The sequence below is a fragment of the Haemorhous mexicanus genome, chromosome 18 (genome assembly GCF_027477595.1).
Source record: "Haemorhous mexicanus isolate bHaeMex1 chromosome 18, bHaeMex1.pri, whole genome shotgun sequence".
In the NCBI taxonomy this organism is placed as follows: Eukaryota; Metazoa; Chordata; class Aves; order Passeriformes; family Fringillidae; genus Haemorhous; species Haemorhous mexicanus.
This window is the reverse complement of record NC_082358.1, coordinates 7485604-7507484: the sequence shown is the minus strand read 5'-3', so window position 1 is coordinate 7507484 and position 21881 is coordinate 7485604. Positions and strand designations below refer to the sequence as shown.

Below are 21881 nucleotides of genomic sequence, written 5' to 3'. Positions count from 1 at the left end.
TGCAATGCTGCTGCTCACTCAATACCTTTTAACCCTGAAGCTGCTTCCCAAATGCATGGCCTGGATGAGGAGAACCAACTGTATCTGATATACCTTCCCAGTTTAGATAACAAGTAAATCAGGTTACCAATCTGGATTTACCAAATATGTGGTTGCATAAATCAAATTAATGAACATCTAACATTCCCTCAGTCGCAATCCTTCCCCTTTGAGAAGAGCAGAGGATAGTCCTGGAAGAGAGGCTATCACTCAGCTGGACTTCAAGAAGTTATCCTTCCCTCCTCTTCTTCACAGATATAACCAAAGCCACTTTTTCCCTCTGTTCTTGATTCATAATAAAATAAAAATCAGCTGTCATTATGCATAGTATTTCTGTAGTGAAAGTTGGTTACCTCACCAGCAGAAATACTGAAATGTCAATTTTTTTGTTCCTGTATCTAAAACTGGAAGGCTCAAAAGGGACACTCTGAATCATGAGGTTGGCTGACAATGGGAGTTTATAGATAAAAGTGCAGCAGATTTCTCGTTTTAAAGAGCTACAGCACAAATGCAGTGAGCAAAGTAGCAAAATGTAATTGCTACTCATCTTGGAGATGTTAGGAGAAAAAAGGACAATAATCAAAAGCAAAGCTTGAGCAAACTGCACTTTGTTACTCATACCAATTAATAGTGTGGAAACAGCCAAGGGGAACAGGAATCTACTCAGAGCAAATGCTCACAATGTTTTCCTTGATATTAACTACATTACTAATTTGTTTCAGTGGGTATTTGAAAGTCAGGCTAAAATAACAACATGGGAATAACAAATGGGACACCATGATTCACTTTGTATGTTCAGGTGGGCCAAGGTCTGACTTCCTACGAGTTTTGGTGGGATAATAGGCTGAAGCTTTTTTCTTTAAGCCCAGGTGAAAGTCAACCAGGGCCCGAGTTCCCAAAGCTGCTGGCTGCTAGGTTTATTTTCAAGACAGAGGGAAGGAATTTTTGCAGGGATAACCAGAGGATTTTAACAAAGAGGAGTCACAGAGATCTTGCCATCCAGTCACTGATGCTCGGTAGTGAAACCCCAAATAAAACAAATGCACCAACCCAATGCCATGCACACAAATGTCCCTGTTTTCCTTTGCAAAGCCTGATCTGATAATGAAAAACACTTCCTGGAAGTGCCATTTTATGATATTAAACAGGCCTCAAATAACAAAGTACAGAGGGACACTGACATTTGAACTGCAGGAGTTTTGTTTTCCGTCTTGTTTTTCCCCACTGTGAATACTGCATTTGAATAACTGAAATTTTTAAAATCTCTTTTCCTCCCTTCAGCATGATGTAATGCAAGTGTTGCACAAGAATAACAATGTAGAGCTACTGCTGCTGGAGCCAAGTTTGGCACCAAGAGAGATTAGGGTTGGCACCATGCACCATGATCTTTAAAATAAATTTGGCAGCCTTGCTCTTGCCACTGCTGCCATAAACAGCAGCCAGGGCAGTAAATGGAAAAGTGCTGAAAGAGAGCGTGAGTTTGTAACTGGAACAAAGATGCTCATTAGCCAACCACTTAATCTAACACCTTCTCATATATGAAAAGTAAAGAGTTTTACAATGGCATGTCAAAATGAGCAGCAGTAGCAGGGACCAAAGTATAACATAACAGTGCCTTTCATCTGTCCATCACACCAAACTGAGCCTACAAAACCCACCAGCCAGCTACCTGTCAGCCAGGAGAATTAACATGCTCAACTGCAAGTTCCACCAGATTATTCAAAGAAAAATACTTGATCTGTACAAGAGCACATCTGTCTCAACAAATTTTCTCTTGCCAGTGCTTTTCAGTTATGCTTTCCTGGGAGGACATTTGCTCCTATTTAGTGATGCTGGAACAGTTCTCTGGAAAGAGGCACATATGTGTGTTTTTCTTCTTTAAGTGCAGATGGAACAGAGGAGAAATGCAAGGTTTCCTCACTGGATCCCTCCTGGCTTGAACTGAGCGAGCGTGGGCTGATTTTCTCTGCTCTATAAAAGGAGCCTGATGATTTGTGATGTGGACATCTGTCTGCAACTGGACAGATGCCACCAGCCTATTTCACACAGACAACTAGACAGCCGTGTAATAGCAGCATCTTTCAATTGCTACTTCATTTTTTTAAAAGAAACCTCATTACCTAGCAGAAGAGCTCCATATTCCATCCCAAATCTCACTAAATTAAAAAATTCTTTAAGCACCAGCTCTCAAATAAGGGACCACCTTCACCTGTCAGATAAAAGTCAGAAGCATGTGTGGTGCTGTAACAGCTTTGTGTCACTTGGTTAGCACTAAAACATCTAAGAACATTCAAGGCAGATTTCAAGCAGTAACTTTCATCAGCACTACCAGCAAGCACTCCTAATGGGATAGCCAGCATGTGTTTGTGTAGGGAGGAACACACAAGTTAAAGATTTCCTTTTGCAGCTTTGTTTTAAAGTGAAAATGCACTACCAAAAATCAAACAAAATGAAAAAAATAGGCTCTGATTACTATGACCCAACTTATTTTCTGATGGCTTCAAACTCTTCAAAAATCATGTCAAATCCAAAAACAAAGGACAACTTTCAATGGCCACAAACCATGGTATCTTTTATTAGATGTTCACAGCTTCAGTGACAAAACTAGCACCTTAAAGCCCATTTTGTTTCTCTAATGAGCACTTTGCTCCTATCATATTATACACCACTGACCCTTGGGAGCCCCAGTGGAACTCTCAAGAAGCCACTCTGTGACACAGCTCCTCACCTCTGAGGCCACCTGCCCACAGCAACCACTCAAGCCCAATTTGGGACTGCTGGGAACAAGAGGCAACTGTGCCATTCAGAGATAATTCCAGATAATGCCATGCAGGAACAGAAAATGGCAGCTCCTGGAGTTTGTTCAGATAATCTAAGAAAAGAGTTTTATCATCTGTACAGATTAAAAAATCCAGCTGCAAGTAAAAGCCAACTTTCACTGCTTGGATATTTGAGAGCAAGCTGACATGTGCCACGGACAAGGTGACTGCCTTAGAATTAAAACTCAGATTTGATCTGCAATTTCCTTAGCTTAAAGGCAAATTTCACTCACACACACGGGACTTCAAAGGCCCTCCCCTTTCCACAGCCCAGAGGAGCAGCCTGACAGCCTTGTTCAACAGTGGATGTGTTTCCTGACATTGGATTAACTTCAGCTCATCACCTTCAGTGTAGCTTCTCTCTGACACTTTTATGGAGTAACTTCCAGCACAGACAAAAGAACCAAAGTCATTTCCTGCCCCCAGGTACTACAGATATGTCCAATTCACTCACAAGCAGCATGCAAAGATGCTCTTGCTGACTCCAACTGTTTGCAGCAATGAGCTACCAGAAAATTAAAAAAATAAAATCAACTGTGCAAAATACATGAATGCAGTGCTTGGCTTCCAAAAGAAATACAGCTGCTCACCTCTTTTTCCCTTCACAGAAAATCAGATAACTCTAGTGAAAAAAACAAGGAAAAAAGGAGACTATGCCTAATTTCAGATCATGTTTTGCCTTTTTGTTTTTAATTAATGCATAGATAGGAGTAATACAAAAATTGGAGCAAAGGTATTTGAGCTCAAGCAAGTTACAGTTCTACATTAATTTCCCTCAATCACTAATTAGAGAGTGACCTTAAAATACTAACACAAATAGAACTGCTACTAGAAAAACAATTTATTTCTTTTGAGTGGAATTGTCAGAAATGGCAAGTTTGATGCCATGATCCAGTGGCCAGGGCTCTTGTAAGGGAGACTTGGATTCAGTCCTGTGTCAGCTATAGCCTTCCTGTTACTAGAGTAGTTTACAAAGCCAACTCCTATTTAACCTCCTTGCCTCTGTTCCCCTCTCTGTAAAACAGGGGTTTCTGCATTTTTCCACTTCTGAGCACGCTGAGCTCAAAGTTATGAAGACAACGTGCTGCACTCAGGTAAATCAGCACAAGGAAATGAGGAAGGAAAATATATAAACACCAAAGACAGAAAAGCAGCCCTACAAAAAATGCCATGAAACCAGTGTATTTCTGACTTTTGCTTACCATTTCAGAACCTTTCTCTGCTCAAAAAATGCCATGAAACCAGTGTATTTCTGACTTTTGCTTACCACTTCAGAACCCTTCTCTGCTCTTGTGCCCGTGCAGGGAGCAGGCACTGCCTGCAGTTGTCAGCACCACACAGAAGCCCAAGTCTCACATTCCTAGTCCCTCCTAGACCACATATCACCCCTCCTCATTCCAGCACCCAACTTCTGCACGGTTAAACTCTCCTTTTCATTCAGACTGGGCTGTGTAACTCTTCATGGCACTGCAGCTGGTCTGTTCCTCTCTGGAGCAGGAGGTGCAGGGCTGTGCATCCCCTGCTCGCACATGTCCTGCCGTGCTCCACATGGAGCATGACCAATGTGCTAACCCCTGGACAGCTGCTGGTTTTACAGGCTGTCATCACAAAGGCTGCCTGTGTGCCTGCTAGGAGGGGGTTGATTCTTCAGGAGCCCAGGAACTGCATTCATTCAGTTCAGCTGCAAATATAAGCGTGGAATTGAAACGCCGCAATCAAGAGAAGCAGCCCTGCTGAGTTCAGCTTCTAATCACAAACTAGCACTGGGGGATCACCTAAAGTCTTAAGATCCTGCACTTCAAACACAGTTTCTGAAGGTTCATAGGGTGCACTTTCAGCAATAGATATTGCAGAGTAGATGGGTGCAAAGATTCCAAACTGCAAGGTCTCACAGGGGAGGACAACATGTGCCAGAACCTCCATCTCCAAACTCATCTAGGAACTGCTTCCTTAGTGTTCATACACCAGTGGGTGAAAGCTAAGAAAGACAAAAATCATTAAGAAAATAGCACAAAATCAGAAGAATGTGTGACACAGAACTAAAAAGCTCCTGGGAAAAAGCTTTTTGAGAAAAGCCTTTTGAAATGCTGTGGAGTACTACTGAAAAACAGAATTTGTGAAACCTTTCTGTGCACTGGATTAAAATAAAAAAAAAAACCAACAAAAAACAAACTAACCCAAACAAAACCCACAAAAACTTTCAGTACAAATTCTAAACAAACAAAACAAGTTTCTGCAACAAGTTTCTTCTTACATTCCATCTATTTCCCTCTAATTCTTGTGGACTGCCCACAAGAACTTGAGTTTCTGGCTTGTTGGAGAGAAGTTAACAACATCTAATTGAAAAAGGCAACGTTTTCCTTGTCCTGCCACATACCACTTTGCCAGCATATACGTGAGACAAATAATATGAAAAGCACGTACACACACCTTAAGCAAAAGTCCAAGTTTTAAGAACAACAGCCTGACAGTCAAAGCTGTAAGAGTTAAGATTTTTCTCAAAGCTAAGCATACAGTTTTCCATGCAAGCAGCTGAATCATGGATATTTTAAAGAATAGTTTATTAAGCACAATATAGCATATCTCCTACTCAGCTCTGTAAAATGTGTCCAGTGCTGCACAAAGCATTAAAAAGCATTTAAATCAGGAACTTGCTGGCATCCACTGGCACAGCAGAAGAATTGAGAGAACTAATCTAACAGCTGTCTGGAAACACAGCAGATTTATACCAAGGGTTTAGTCATTAATTGTAGATATCTGACTTACACCAGAACACTGAATGAGCAGTGGTGGTCTCCAGATTAATGCAATGTATGGCAACCCCCAAAATACAGTCCTGGCTCCAGGATGCTGAAATTAATTGCTTTGCTTCTTAGTGGAAGCATTCCAGTCTGGTTAATAAAAAAGTGGAGTCAAAGAAAAAAGCCAAATAAAGGCTATATACAAGTCAGTTTATCAAATACCTGTGCACAGAATGGGTTTATTAGTCTTCTGCATTGCTAGAGAAATTAATTTGCAGGCTACACACAGCAGCTGAAAAATTGGCATGATTTAATAGCCCAATATGTTTTTTGGCTCCTAGTATACATTTGTATTTATTTTTTCAAGGGAAAAGGAGATAACACCAGAGAAGCAGAGGGATAAACAGCATCCATAGCTGTGTGGAAACTTACATCTAAGTATGCATTTGAGACTGCAGTGTATGGCAAATATTGCTAATTGGGTTAGAATTCAAATGTCAAGTTTGGTTAATTCAAGGGAAAAACAGTTGTGTGAATACCACAAGAATCTATTAATAACTGAGCATATAAATGAAATTCTAGAAAGGCTGGCAAAATTACCCTTGGTTACACCAAAACTTTGGGTTCATGCCAGGAAAAGCTCTATGGTTTTTGACATGAGTACTCAGGTGGGTGGAATTCCAGGGGAACTTCACTCCAAAAAGAGGTTTTCCTGTGGTACCTCCTAACACCTCCACTCATCCTGATGACCATGTGCTCTCCAGGGCTGGAGGAGAGCTGAGATGGGACTTGGGAAGCAACTGAAAAACCTCCTGTGGATAACTCTTGTGAGGAATGACACTGAAGGTATCAGAGGCAGAAATCACTCCATATCCTGCCAATAGCAAGGCAAGTTGCTGAGAAGCTTTTCACTGTCATTTTGCTTGGCAGTTTTTAAAGACTGATGTTTTTAAAGACTGCTATCAAGGACAACACTGAGGTAATGTGAAAGCTGAGCCTGGCTGCTCCTCTCCACCTCCCATCCCCCAGGCCCTTCTCCCTGCAGTTTATTTGGCACAGTCTCATCCAACATTGCTACCCAAGAGTTCCTGAGCACGATTAATTTGCTAAGGATACAAATCTCCAAACAGCACGTTAGTCCTGCTGATGATTTATGAAATGCCAGAGATCATTCTCTCACCAGTGATAAGCTCTTGGTTTTGTATAAACCTCTTGCAATTTCTAAGGCCATTCTTGACTCTGCATCACTCCCAGATAGGGCAGGGGCAGAGCTGCAGCAAGGATTTCCGTAATGAACTGCAGGTTGTGTATACACACAAATAAAACAGAGGGTCAGATTATGAATTCTTGCATACTTCCATATATAAAAAGCTCAGAGTGTGCTTTGGAGCAGGGACAAGCCTCACTAGGCAAACACTCTGCTTGGGCTGCTCTCCTCCCAGGATGCAAGCACTCACCAGCAATTGCAAGATTAGGCAACGTTTCCCTTTCTCAACTGCTGAAAATATTGTCCTTGGCACCCCAATGGCCCCAGATACAAGAGCAGGGAATCCAAATAGTCTCAGAAACTTCAGTAGTTTTTCTTATTTCTTTGCCAGACATTGCCTGTGCTGTAGAACCCACCTGAAACCCACAACACCCCAAGAGTTACTCAAATCCCAGCACACCCTTGACCAGAAGACACTAGAGATACCCAACTGCCCTCAGCTATGATTTTATTCCTTTATCAATGACATACAGATTGTTTTTCTTTTACAAGCAACATTTGCAGTCAGCTTGTGCTTCCTTGATTTCATGCTCCACATTTATGCAGACTGTAAGTTATTTTTACCTATGTGGAACAACCAGAGATAGCTGAAAATATTTAAGATATGACATCTTCACTATGACCAGCCAAGAATCCTACAGCTGCTCTTTTTGTTCTGACAAGTTAGCCTTTGCTTAACAAAAATACTTCAAAACTGGAACAGTTGGGATTGATAGGACAGTTTTTGGAACTTTTCCTCAATCTTAAGGGCTGGCATTAGCTACTAATTCCTGCAGCAGGAGGCTACCACGAGACACCTCTGCTCCATTTGTTTTCCCATTGCTGCCTTCCCAGAAGTGTGCTGTGTTTCCAAAGGGTGCAGTTGCCTCTCTCCCACTGCATTTACTTGTGCTGAGACAGAGCTGGAGCTCTATCCAGCTCTGCTGTCTCTAAAACAAGACATTAATCTGTAGGCATTAATCAGCATGCCATCCCTCAGGGTGGGCATGCCCAGGGCTAGCCAGGGGGATTTTCCACTCGTGGTGCCTCCAGAGTCAGATGTCTGAACCACCTTGCACACCACAAACTTGGGGTCACTCCAGGCCTGCCCTGCATTCTTTCCCAGCACAGAAACAAGTCAATCTGGTCAGGCTTCTCTGCATAAACAAGTGATTTTTATTTGGTAAAAAACTTCTCAGTCCTGTTGCTATTCCTAATGCACATTTGTATCACAACTCAGTAATGCCATGTATTTCTCTGCCCTGTTCCAAGTGTAGAATCTTCTCTAAGGCTCTCCAGATTATGGCATTGCACTAAGACAACTTCACATCACCTCCAAGTCACTATTACAAGCCAGTGCAGGGTATAAAATCTGAATTTAGAATCTGGGTACAAAGAGAAGTAACAGGCAGGAGCAAACAAGATTTAGGAATTTGTTATGAAATACAGACCTTCCATTCCTATAATAACTGGAGCAATCTGGACTTCAACTGCAGATATACTTCCCAAATACTGGCCTTCTTTTTACTTTATCATAAAAACTGATTAATGTGTGTGCATTCAACATTAGGGCACTGTCAGTGATTAAACCTGCACATTAGACAGAAAAGCCATTTCAAACCTGCAGTTTGTTTTGTAAATCAGTGTAACTCTGGTTGCATTTAATAAATGTAGGAAAGAGAGAATTTTACATATACTTTTTAAAATGTACTTCTGTGCTCAGACAAGCCTCAGAGCTTTAGTTCTTTCAGCTCTACAGTTCTGCCCACAAGCTGGTAAAACCATTATTGCCACAGAAACATCACAGGAGCAATAAAACAAACAAACAAACAAACCAACCAACCAACCCAAGAGCCCACAAAAACCTAAAATCAAAACAACCTATCTTCATCTGCAGGCACAGTCTGACTGAAAAATACACATGCAATCAAGCTACAATTAGCTCCTGACACCATCAGCAGCCTCTGATGTCAGAGATCACCTGCAGTGCATGAGGCTTTTAAAACTAAACATTTCTTTTCACTCTGGGCTCTGTCTTGGTTCTCTGCTTGCAGCCCAACATGAATTGTAACTCCAGGCACAGAGGTGAGGCTGTGGCACCAACACTGCTGCACCCCTGGAAGCAGAAATGTTTGAGCAAAGGTGAGGAGGTCGGAAAAGGGCAAAGTCCCAAGTAATTTTAAAGTGGTTCAGCTAAGTAGGGAAGGCTAATGGGAAACCATTTTAATTTGTTACAGTCATCCCCAGCGAATAAAAGGACAACGTTTTTCTTCAGCAGCTTGATTACAAAGCAGTAAATCCCTCTGTGTATATAAAAGATCTATGAACACTATAGATCAAATGTCAAAAAAAGATTTGTACTTTGTGTTGGGAACAGTTTTAGATACTCAATCATTCTCATTTTTAAATACTTCCAACAATTATTCTCTCCCTAGAAACAGACACATGGAAGTAATTCTGCCATTCCCCTCTACAGAGACACAAAGTAGTGACATTTTTGCAGCAAACACTTTTGGACCTTCTCTTTCCATAAACACCTCAGAAACACAGTTTTGAGCACAAAACATGTAATCTTTCCCTCTCTCCCAACAACACTGACTCTTGTTGGTAACAAAAACTGATGCTGCTTCATGTACTGGCTGCAGTCTCTGCTTCACAGACCCCAGGCAGCAGCAAACAAGGCACAGCTCAAGGTGACAATATTCCCCAGCAGCAGAAATATCTTGGAGTAGGAATTATGCCAGAATGGGATTGTTCTCCAGTTGCTGACAGGGTTTTTGTCCAGTGTACCAATTTCTTTTTCCGTGACAAACTGCCAGTTCTGATAGACCCACAGGCCAGCACACAACTTATTTCATGCACTCATCTAAGATGAGATGGAAAAGCTTTTAAAACAGTGAAAGTTGTAGCTGTACAGCCACAGGTTCTTTTTCAAAAAGAGGATTTTTTTTTAGTCAGAAGCAGAATTTTCAGGCTTAGAAGTGGAATGTTTAGTTATTATTAAGCTTTTCCAAAGATCTATAATTCAGAGGCAAACCCCAAATATTTGTTTTATTTCTCAACAAAATAGTGACCTGGTCATGGCAATTTGCATCTTGTACCCACACTGCTTTCTTCTCTGATCATAAGAAATAAATACTCTGAAACAAGAAGCATTTTAATTACATCTACATTCACAGCAGGTCTTGGACCTCTACCTGCTGCTGTGATCAACAACCACCACACTGAAAAACAAAACTCTGTCATGTAGACTCAGCACTGCATGCTAAATAGTTCTGTCCACTCAACTCGGCAGAAACCTTCCTGTACTGAGTTTGCCTTTCGATGAGGAACCTCAACCAGCCCTGCAACTGTGGAAACCCTTCAGGTAAAGAATCCTGACAGCCCCCAGGGACCACTTAGGAGAGATGTTCCACCACGGCTCAGCACACACTTGCTCCAGGACAAGGAGCCCTCACAGCAGCATGATCACATTACCAATAGCCCAGCCAGGGGTGGCAAAGCTCCTTGACAGCTTTGTTCATCTTTTCTTACTAAAGGACAAAATCCTGCTGCTGGCACCTCAAGTGCACAATGTATACCTGCTGCCTCAGGCACTCACACCAACATTTCTCCCCTCCAGTGCCTTGAACCAACACTGATTGTGGCATCCTCAGCCAGGTTTTGGGAAGGTCAGTTCTGTCTTCAACAAACTTTTCTATACAGAGGCAAAGTTGTATGTGACATGCAGTGTAATTTTTAAAAGGCTGAATTTTAAAACTTTTAATCCATTTATTGTCAATAACAAATTTTACAGCAGTTTGGACGTGTGGATATTGACCCCTGGCCAAAGCAGGCTCTCGTGTTTGTGTTCTGTCTGCCCACAACACTGCCTGTCACTTCCACTGGCTAGAATGTTCTCTGGGGTGGTTTTGCAGTGTCCCTCCCTGCTGTGGGCTACACACCAACACTTGGGCTCCAGCTCATACATGGCTCTGCTGAGCTCATGGGGAGCAAGGGAAGGAGTGAGAACAACAGGGGATGGGACCCAAAGCTAAATAAATCAATGTTGCTTTGATCCTTTGGGATGAGGATGCTGTAAAAACACATGGTTATTAGAACTGTGATTTTATTGGGTAAAGAGCTGGTTATTGGCACTGTATTTCAGCATGAACTTACTTGATGGTACCAAGTACAAAGTGTTCATTCTGTTTGTGGCTGTAAGAATTAATCTCTTCCATGTGCAGAGAGGGTGTGTGATAATTCAGCTGAGATTCCTGTTGGTAGTCTGGGCAAGCACTCACCAGCTGCAGGGCTTTCAACAATGATGTAACTAACACCCCTCTGAGTGCTACCCAGCAGGGCCACAGCAGCCTGCTCCCTTCAGGGTCTTCATCCAAGTAGGTTGTCAGAAACCTGAAAACCTGAAACTAAAAGGTGAGTTTCTCCCCAAACACTCCAACACTTAACTCTGGACAGGATTCAACAGCTAATGGACATTGAATGAAATGGTATGGTTCTAATAGCTTGCGTTTGCCTCAAAAATAAGAAAAGGTCTGATCCTGATTATTAAAAATGAAAAACTAATTTGCAATGTTTATGTGGATGGCAGCTTTATATGCATGATAGAAATGCTCCAACTGCCTTTACAATCCAGCTGGAACAAAGTTTTCATTTTTCTTTTTCATGAAATTTCATTTATTATGAGCACTGTGTCTCAGTAAGGCAGCTGTTGGCAGCAAGATGTGAAATTTAAGTTAAGCTGGTTAGTACCAAGAGCCAAGATATCTTTTTGTCAGAGAGAAGTTTTCCTTGTATATATGCAGTAATTAAAATGGTTTGTCAGTCAATCCTATCACCCCCCCTTGAAGGAAGAGATAATGCTATTTTAAAATACAATTTACAAATTGCAACTGGGATTGCTACAGCTCATTTCAGAGAGCTCATTTCAGCTCATTTCTGAAGTAGGTAACGCACCAATGACTTCAGAAATTAAGGATACCTGGTTTTCATCACTGTCCTACTAATACAGTGTCAGATTTTGGGCAAGTCACTTCTGACAAGATTCCAAATGGGAATTAAATAAGGATCAGTGTGTTACTATTATACACTGAGGATGTCTCACACAGCCTGCACATGGAGGAAATTGTCCTGGGCTTCCTGTGACTGGGGCAAGCACTCCTGTCATTCAGTACATAACCATGATTCTCCTCCAGCTTCTCTGGTTGTTACAAAAGCAAGCAGCAGTAAACTTCTCATCTTCTTCTGAACCTCCTCTGGAATGTTTTTAAGATGCACATTTCAAAAATACCTACCTAAAACTGCCCTTGGGAAACAGGTGAATAAACAGGACAGGGCTTGGCACATGCTGTTGGAAGTTCAAGCCAGGTAAGGGTTGAAATTTTATAAATTAAGTGAATAAAAGAGAACATTAAAAACCCCATGTAAACTGAAGTATTAAGCTGATCAATCCTCAACAGCCACAATGACTACTTGCAAATTGGCTTCTTTCCCAAATTGTTGCCTGGAAGTTCAGCTATCCATGGTTAATTGAAAACTGTGTCATCATCTACCCTGGGATTTGATTTACTCCTATTGATTGTAAACATTCAGAGGCTTTACTCCTGACCAAAGACACAACCTGTCCCTGGGCCAGCCACAGCCTCCTGCTGTGACCAACAAACTCATCTTTTACTGTTTTTCTGCTGGATGAACTTGCTGATCCAGCCTGCAGCACATCAGTGGCACCATCACTGAGGAGGAGACAGGAACACTCAGCCAGGCTGAGCAGGACACAGCTCCCAGTCAGATAATCCAGTCTGGAATTCTGATATATTTTTTTTCATACATGGGATCTATCAACACCATTGCTTCAGGAGGGTCCCACTGCCCATGGGGTGCCTGCAGTTCCACTGCCACCTAAGGCAAGCCCAAATTGCTCCCCTGTTGAGGTGACAGCTACCTGCACTTCCCTGTAAACACAGGATAACAATTAAATACTCCAACACAGCTGAAGTTGGCACCACTTTTACCATTGTGTTACCTGACAAAGAGATTAATTTAAAGGCTTTGAGGACTCTGCCCATACCACCTAATCCATAAATTATACTCAGAACCAGACTTTTGCAAAGTCATTTGATATCTACTTCAGGTATTTGCAGCACTTTGGGTGTTTAGTTCTTGTCATGCTTACAGCTTGTCAGTCATCTACTGCAGTTAAAAACAGAGCCAAAAAGTTCAACTAGAGAACCAGAAAATTAAATTGCATTTAGGGATGGGTGGGAGGTTGCTCACTGACATTTAGTATCAGTGAACACAGTGGCTGGCTTCAGGGTACTTGCAAGTATTTTTAAGCCAAAGAAAGCTTAGCAGGTTCTTTCCTCCAAGCAGTTCTTTCTCTGAAGAGTTTTTTAAGGGATAAGCATTGGGATTTACTCTTCTAAGATTACATGCATTGTTAAAGACACTGGATTTTATCTCTTTTGTACTGGAAAAAAATAAATCTGCCTCATCAGTATCTAGAGGGTTAAAATCCTCAGATTAAAAATGCACTTAGTACATTCAAAAAGATGAGAGCTGGTGGCCATCACTCCACAAGTACTGCCTCCAAATACACACTCACAGATTTACAGCAATATAAAAATACAAGGCTGGCAAGAAACTGAAATGAGAATAAAACACATATGAATCATGCACACAACTAATTAAACATGAAAATTATCTTCACAGTCACTTACCTTCACCATTGTAAGTTAACATTCAGCAGAAGAAATTTGAGAAGTGTATTTTAGACATGTGCAATCTGGGAGTAATATTTCTTTTAAACTCATGTCAGGATAACACAGCTTCCTTTCCAAGCACTGATTATTTTGGGCTCTCCTAAGTGAAGCGAAAAATGCTTAAGACTGAACACAAGCCTTGGCTGACAGCACTTAAGTGAGCCTGGAAATCTTCAAATTTACCGTGCTGGGAACTGCTGTGTAACTTCTAGGCTAAGGCTTCAGGGCAAAGCATACCTATATTCCATCCTCTCACAAGTTAAAGAAATCAGATTTTGGCAACTAAACTCTGACTTCCTTTAGCATAAGTAATACACCAACATCTGAGCACCTGACTGTTCACTGTCAGGGGATCATGTGAAAAACACCTCAACAAATCACATCCCAGCTATTTCTTCTTTACTAACATTTAATTTGCAGAATGCAATCCAAATTGCACTTCCAAAAGTCACAAGGGTGCATCAGCCACTTCAGGCACTACAAAAATAAACACAACAAAATTTGGAGCTTGCTTTTCAGTGATGCTGAAAAACCCCTGTATGAAATAACTCCCACAAGTATACGCCAAGAGTAATTACAAAATTTTGAGTTCCAGAGACTACAACATTGCAGGTTCCATTCTACTTCTTCTGGTAATGGTATCTGCATCAAGGATGAGAGCCTCCACTTGAGGAAAGACAGAGAGCATCGTGTTGGCACAACAAAGCCCTTTCATTAAGGAGACATCTGGGCCATTAAGAGCAGTCTGCTGGGGAAGGCTGCACCTCGCTAGATTGGGTTTCAAACCAAGTTCTCCATGAGGTGTTGAGCAAAAGAGAATTGGCTGCAAGCAGGACAACACAGGCCTGGTGGGTTTTGTTTACTGTACAGTTGAAGGACCACTAAATGATTAATGAAGGGCTGACAGCTTCTTTGGAGAGTAGCAGACAACATTTTGGGGCAAGACTTTGGCTTGTCAGGTTACACATAAAAATGCTTACATAGAGCTCTCTCTCCTGAGCTCACTGCTGATCAAATGACTCTTCTAACTTGCTTCCCAGGACAAGAACATAAATGTAAGGCTATCTTGAGGAGAAAAAAGAAGCACAACAAAATGTTAGTTTGCCAGAGCATCTGGCACATTCATATATGCAGTAACACCAGCCGCACACGTTCATTACCACCTTGTTTGCAGCTACAGGCAAATCTTCAGCAAGATCCCTCTCAAAGTAAACCTAATTCCACTGAGAACAGCAGGATCATTTACCCTCCTCAGAAAACCTCTGCCCTGCACTCTCCAGGCTCTTCCTAGGCACAGAGCTGCCATCACCATCAGGAATGGCAAGTGGCTCTTAAGGAACTGAATATGCCTTCCTTTGGAGCATAAACAGGGTAAAAAAGTGCTGCCAAGCAAGCTTAAGTTATTGTCTGAAAAGCCCAGAAGCCCAATGCATCAAGAAAATTTTATATGTTATTTAAACCTTGGATGCATGATTAAAATCAAGACGATGGCCACAATTTGTTGGCAAGACCATCCCACCTGTTTCTACACTTTAGATATGAATATTAATAGAACACAGGCAAAAAACCCCAAACATTAAAGAAGATTTGGCCTGTGAAGAGGCAGGGAAGAGAAGTCCCCTACAGGAGCCTTTCCAGTCTTCAGAGCAGTTACAAATTTTCTGGTAACTTAAAATGAAAAGACACACTTAAGAAAACATATCTAGGAAATGTAAGATCCTGAACATGCAAAAAAAGTGTCCCTAGTTCAGGAATTCATGTAAAAGACAACACATTTCACAGCCAGCATGTTACCATACAAGTACAACTACATTTTCAATCAAAATCATTCCCCAAGCTGAGTCTGGTTTGCCTGTGATGGGAGATAGTGAGTGATCTCCCTGTTCTTATCTTGACCCATGAGTTTTTTTTCCATATCTTCTCCCCTGACCTTTTGAGGATGGGGAGCAGGTGAGGAGCTGGGTGCACATCTGTCCATCATCAACCCAGCACAAATGCAAGAGTTTCTTACTCACCTCAGTGCTCTGACTGAAGAATACACTATAACTGGAAGAAATGTAGCAAATCCCATAAATTTCCTTTCCAATAATCCCCTTCTGACAGAACATAAAATCCTCCATTTCTCCAACTAACCAAAGAACAGCTGAGATTAAATATTCCCAGTGAGAAACAGAACTGTGTTACCATGTCCTGGAGTCTGCAGGACATGCCAGGGCTCCCCCTGTGACATAAACACCTCCACCACAAAGCTGTTGGGCAGGTTGTTTCCAACATTCATGTTGTTTGGTGCAGCACTCACTTCTCCTTCCCAAATCTCTAACACCACTGGAGTCCTAACACAGAATCACCACTTCTGTCATGGACATCTACTGCAAATGCTCCTCCTGAGCAACTTTTTGGGTTGGACTAAACCAGAAAGCCCTGAAGAAGCAAGAGTGCTGCTGCTGCAGGCTCAGCAGCTTGTTTCTTAAGGGAGAGAGACTGAAATCCTTACTTCCCTCTCCCCTGGGACTGCGTTGGCTCACGCTCCCCCTCACTCCAAGCTGTTGGGAATGGCAGCTCTGGAAGGACAAGAGCGGAGTTAAAATTGTGTTACTGCAGCAGAAGGCAAAGTGAGGACACCACACCAGCCTCTGAACACGGGAGGAACTTTCTGTTGAGAAAAACGACTTGTCAAAACACTGATGTGGCACAAACACTGCGCTCTCTGCTGAAAGGTTTGAGCTGCAGATATTCCCTAGCAGCTTTCTCACCCAAGCCTTGGATTCAATTCATTTAACAACATGACATAGAAGAAAAGCCATCAGCAAGCAGAGGGTGGCTAGTTTTTTTTGGCAATCCAGTTCCTCCTGCAGCAATCCCTGGGATGCAGTACGTGCAGCTGGGAGCAGAACTGGGCATTGCTGCATGCCAGAGCTCCTCCTCGGGAGCCCTATCCAGTGACTTCCCTCCATGAATTCCACTGAAGCCTGCAGGTAAAATCCTTCCCCAGGCATTCTGCCCTGATTGATAGCTTTAGAGCCTTCCTTCACACGACTTCAGCTGCTTTCCAGACCTTTATTTTTTCTCCTTTTTGTAACTGCCTCCAACGGGAAGTTCCACTTGGCTTTTTCACCGTACGTTTCTCTTAGAACTGACATCTCTGCATTGTAATGAAGGAACCCCTGGGTATTAGTGACAAATTAGTCACCAGCTAAAGAATATTTTCTTTTCATTTCTATACCAGGTGGAAGATATTAAAACCTCGAGAGGAATTTCACCTGCTCTGCCACAATAAATCATCACACAATTTTCTTTTAAAGTGACTTAATTTTACTGCCTCTAAAACTTCATCACCATTGAAATAGTCTTCTGAACTTGGTCAGGGAGACCAATAGTAAACAGTGTGTATTTAATTATACTTTGAAAATTAATGAGATTTCACTTTCATACTTTAAATGGTGTTTTTAAAATAGGGAATTATTCCTTTTTGAGAAGAAAACCCATGTACTACCATAGGTAGAAATAAACAGAAAAATATTTTCCCTTGTTTAATTATCTAATAAGAAACAGTATTAAAAAAATCTCCAGAAGACCCCACAGTCTGTAAAAAAAGGAGAAATATTGCACCCACTATTCTTTGTTGAAGAACTTGTAAAGTAGCAGCCAAAAGAGAGGGGGGAAAAAAATGTAAAACCACTTAGGTAGATTACTGAAGCCACAGGCCACTGAAATACAGGAAAATATTCAGTGAAGGCAGAGACTTACATTTTCTTTTTTTTATTAGAAGGCTACCACTATTTTAGTAGCAATATATTATTAAAAAGTTGATTCTCAAAACGGTAACTTTACAGCCACGCAGATTTTGTGTCATTACAGTGGGGTTTTCTACTTCATAAGACAGATAAATTTAAAATCAAAGCTAAATACTACACAAGTGGCTCACAGCTTCTGATTCAATGGCTTCATATACATTTATGTGCTTTTAATCATCAATTAATTAATTTCTCAGATTATAATAGGTCCACTAAGTAAGCCAGCAGCAAAGGAGTTAATTTTACAACAGAAAGTAACACCAAGACTGAAATTTAAGAGTCCTGCCCCACCAGCAAAAGGAGGGCAGAAGTGTGTCTATCAATAAATACAGCACATTAAGTCTACATCCAATTTTCTTCCTCTATTTGCCAAGAAATGAGAAGAGCAGAAGATCAATTAAAAAGCAGAAATGTAAAACCAAAGCATTAAACACTACGAGGTATTTAAGATCCCACAGTGTTCCTGACAAGAGCAGAGCATCACTCCCCCGCTGCTCCCGGGGGAGTTCCAGCTCCAATAATTACCTTCTGTCTGCTCCCAGAGTTCAAGTTCAAAACAATATTCATTTTCCACTTCCCGTTCTAAACCAGGGCACAGTGCTTCTGTGCATCACTCAGGAACCACCCTGCTCCACCACAGACACGGTTACACCACTGCTGGGATTGAATAATCCTCATTTGTGGCAGGGGGCTGGGGCAAGGAGAAGCCCCAGAAGGGCTTTAAGAAGGAAAGCATCAAGCTCCAGCACCAACACCTCTGACTTTGAGCAGCAGCATCCTTTATTGCACTCAATTAGAAACCAAGATTTGTCTTCCTTTATTACACTCAATTAAAAACCAAGCATTTGTCTCCACACCCCACCCCTAATTTGCAGGGGGCATAAGTGGTGTTTCAGAACTAATCTAGCCCAGAAGGTTTTGCTGCATCTCAAATATTTTTACAGCAGACTCACTTGGCTTCCTCAGCCCCCTCCCCATCTAGTTCTCCTCCCCAAATTATATTCATCTGCTGCAGTGAACAGGAAGGATGGCTGCCAAACAAACAATATGAAATCATATATAATAGGCAGAACACGCCTTCCTTTAAACCACAACTTAAGAGTTTTCAGGTGAAGAGACACTGAAGAGGGAAAGACAGCAAAGGTCTGAGAAAGTGGCTATTCAGAACATAACCTCACAGTGCCTTGTGCAGGGTGACACACATTTACAGCATTGCTGAATGATTATGTATTTCTGGTCAGAGACCTAAGCTTGCCTCTTATTCAGAGAGAAACTGAATGTAGGTATTTGCACAACAGGCCACCAAGGCTGCACAGAATAGGGATCTCATCATTTTATTTCAATAAATAAAAAGGAAAATGTTGTCTGCCTTATTTTCCTGCTGCACACCTAACTCCACCAACACACTCAGGAGTACTAGGTCAGAGATGTGATACCACAGACTAAGTCATATCACTGCAAATTCTTGGTACAGGAGGTTACAACCACTGGTACCAAAAGGGCTGTGGTACCTCCCTCTCTCCACCCAATTCAGATTTCTCAGCTTTTTTAACTGCTGCTGAAAACTTTGCTGATTTGCAAATAGACATTTGAGCATGGACAGCACAGAAAGATGTTGATTCCCAGTCTGGCTTTTGCAAGGCTCAGGCACTGAAGTCAGCTGGACTTGTATTGGCAGTAGTTATGATGGAATTTAAAAAGAAAAAAAAATGCAGTTTTGCAACAAGTACAGAAGGTTTAAAACTGCTCCCACTCAATAACGTTCAACCCTTACTTAAGTGAAATGATTGGGAACTGCAGTGAGAGCACGACTGGATCTAATACATTTATGCACAGTTGAACACTAGGAAGGAGAAAATTTATGTATTTTGCTACAAGCATTAAGGCTGATTTACTCCTAACTCTATCTCAGTGATGAGGAGTAGTACCAACACAGCCCTTATCAAGTGTAAGCTAGCAAAAAACATGGGTTTATAAATTCAAAAATAAAGTCAGCCTACAAAAGAAGAATAAAAAGGAAAATCTGGATACAGTGAAAATAACATTCACATGTTTTACTTAAAAAAGTGTCGTCTTTCAGAAAAAAATGGTGCTTTTCAGTTTGTTAAGGGGTGGAAAAAACAATCTCTCTTTTTCAAATAAAAAGTATTGCTCAATTTTAGAAAGATTTTGTCTTGTCTCACCCACAGTAGTGGGGAAAAATAATAAATTTACATAGCTTACAAAAATGAAGCACACACTGTCAACATTTACAGAAGATAAAGTATTTTGTAAATACATTTTGACTCGTCTTAGAGACAAAGAATTGTCAGATAGTTGCAATTAAACTCTACGGAGGGTAACTGAGCACAGAGGAGCAGTCGCAAGGGGAATCAAAGCAGTGATACAGATCTATATTCAAAACTGATCAAAGTCATTTCCAGAGTAGCTGTAGGACAATTACACAGCAAACAGCCAAATCAAATGTGTCATCAAAAGACACGATTTGCAATAGATGGAAAACTTGTCTTTAGGACAGCTGATGAGGCTCTCTGCGTGGTGCACAGACAGAGCTGTAAATAACTGGGGCCCCCAGACTGCTTTGCTTACTCAACCTATTTAAAAAACAAAAACATTTCAGATGCCTGCCCCACTTTCCCCTCACTGTTTCTTGTGGGTGCCTGAGTAATCCTAGAGGCATGTCCAGTTTTTAAGGCATTTGCTGAGTTTAAGGAACATTCCCCACGTCCCCCTGTCTTTGGGAGTCCTGCTCTGGTTGAGTTTCTCTGTGAAGTCTGTTGCTTCCAGCACAGACAGAGGCACCAACTCTCCATGGGTTGACCAGCTACTATCTGGGCTGACCAGTATTAAATAATTTTCTTTATATAGGATTAATTTTTTATTTAGCTGGGCTGCTTTCCTTCTCAAAAGCAGGGATGGCAAACAAGAATTTCTGCACGACGAGACCGAATGTCTAGACTTGGGTGTTCAAGCCAACAGCATGAACTGACCCCTTTTCTCAAACCTCTCTGCACATCTACAAAGGGACAATTAAAACTGGAACTTCTTTAATTATTGCAAGCCATAAAAGTAGGAGCCCACATCCAGGAGCAGGCAGCAGAGAGAAATCCTGTTTGCAGAGAGACATGGCTCTGGTCGAGCTTGAAGTCTGTAATGCTGGTTTATGTAAAAATATTCCTGAAGAAGTCTATTATAGTTAAAATAATTCAAGACTTCCATTTCCCTGAATTATTAAGTGGTGTTGCAGCAAAGGCAAGTTGAAGTTCTACCATGCATCAATTTCCTCTCCAAAAAGCAGAGGGGAGATGAATGACACCAGCATTTCATGCAGCACTCACACAAAGACAGGGACGTGAAGAAATCTCAGGTTTGTAACCAAATACTTTAAACCTTCATTTCCTTAACAGAAAACCAGCTGGGAATAAGTTAGAAGTGGACTATCATCAAGGAAGTTCCTAACATCTGAACAACAAACCTCAGTTCCACCAGTCTCTGTGCATCAATAACAAACCCTTCACCTGCTTTTCAAACTGCTACGGCCCAAATCATATCCAGGCTCTCACAGCCTAGAGACCATTTTCACTCTTTGTATTCAAACCTGGCAGCAGCAACAACAAAAAAATCCCAGCAGTCTTGCAAATAACAAAATCCCACACCCCAACAAAACATGCACCCTGCTTCTACTAAATAAATGTCAGTCAACAAATAGGCACAAATTTCACAATGGCTGAGGTCATTCCCTTTAAGTCATTACAGTTTGTGGGTGAGTTTTCCTGGTGGTTTTAACATTGGTTTCTGTGATTGCAGCTATGCTTATTTATGCATTTAAGGCGTATGATCTAATACACTTAGGTTTAACTACTTCATTCTTTTGACATTCTTTCCAAATTATAAAAAGGATTCTTGGTGTTTTCACTGCCTTGGTAAAGCAACAAAATTGCTGTCCACATAATTTCTTAAAAATACAGAACAGAGTAAGTACTTGTTGAAAATAATTCAAAGGAAAAAAACCCTACCCCAGACATTCCCTCCTCCAAGATAACACTTTTGCTCTCTCTCTCTTCCCCCCTTCTGAGGGAACTTGCTATTTTTTTAGAAATAGATGTTTTGTTGGCTTTTTAAAAACAATATCCAGGCCTTAAGGGTGATTCAGCTACAACTTATAATCAACACAGTAGTTCAGCTTATTTTGTAAAGCCCTTCTATTTTTACTGTTATGCTTTTTAAAAACTGCACATTTGCGGTATGCTTCAGTCACATTGCATCTTCCACTGCACTTTGAATTCTACAACAATGCTCATTTTATTCAACGCCTTTTGGTTATTATCTACCAGGGATCCTTGCTTGATAAAAATCAAAGAAGGCAATTGTCTACCTTTTTCTAATGGAAATTTAAATTATCTTCTCCCTCCAAGGCACAAAAAGCCCAAAGAGCCCCCATCTTCCAAATGAGGATGGAGAAATTCACTGACTTATAGGAAACA

At 41.3% G+C, this 21881-nt stretch overlaps 1 protein-coding gene across 15 annotated transcripts in view; it reads right to left on the bottom strand.

Annotated features, from left to right (window-relative positions):
* EYA2 (EYA transcriptional coactivator and phosphatase 2) overlaps positions 1-21881 on the bottom strand; it is a 90293-nt gene that overhangs the window by 61932 nt on the left and 6480 nt on the right. The gene's annotated exons all lie outside the window — the stretch shown is intronic.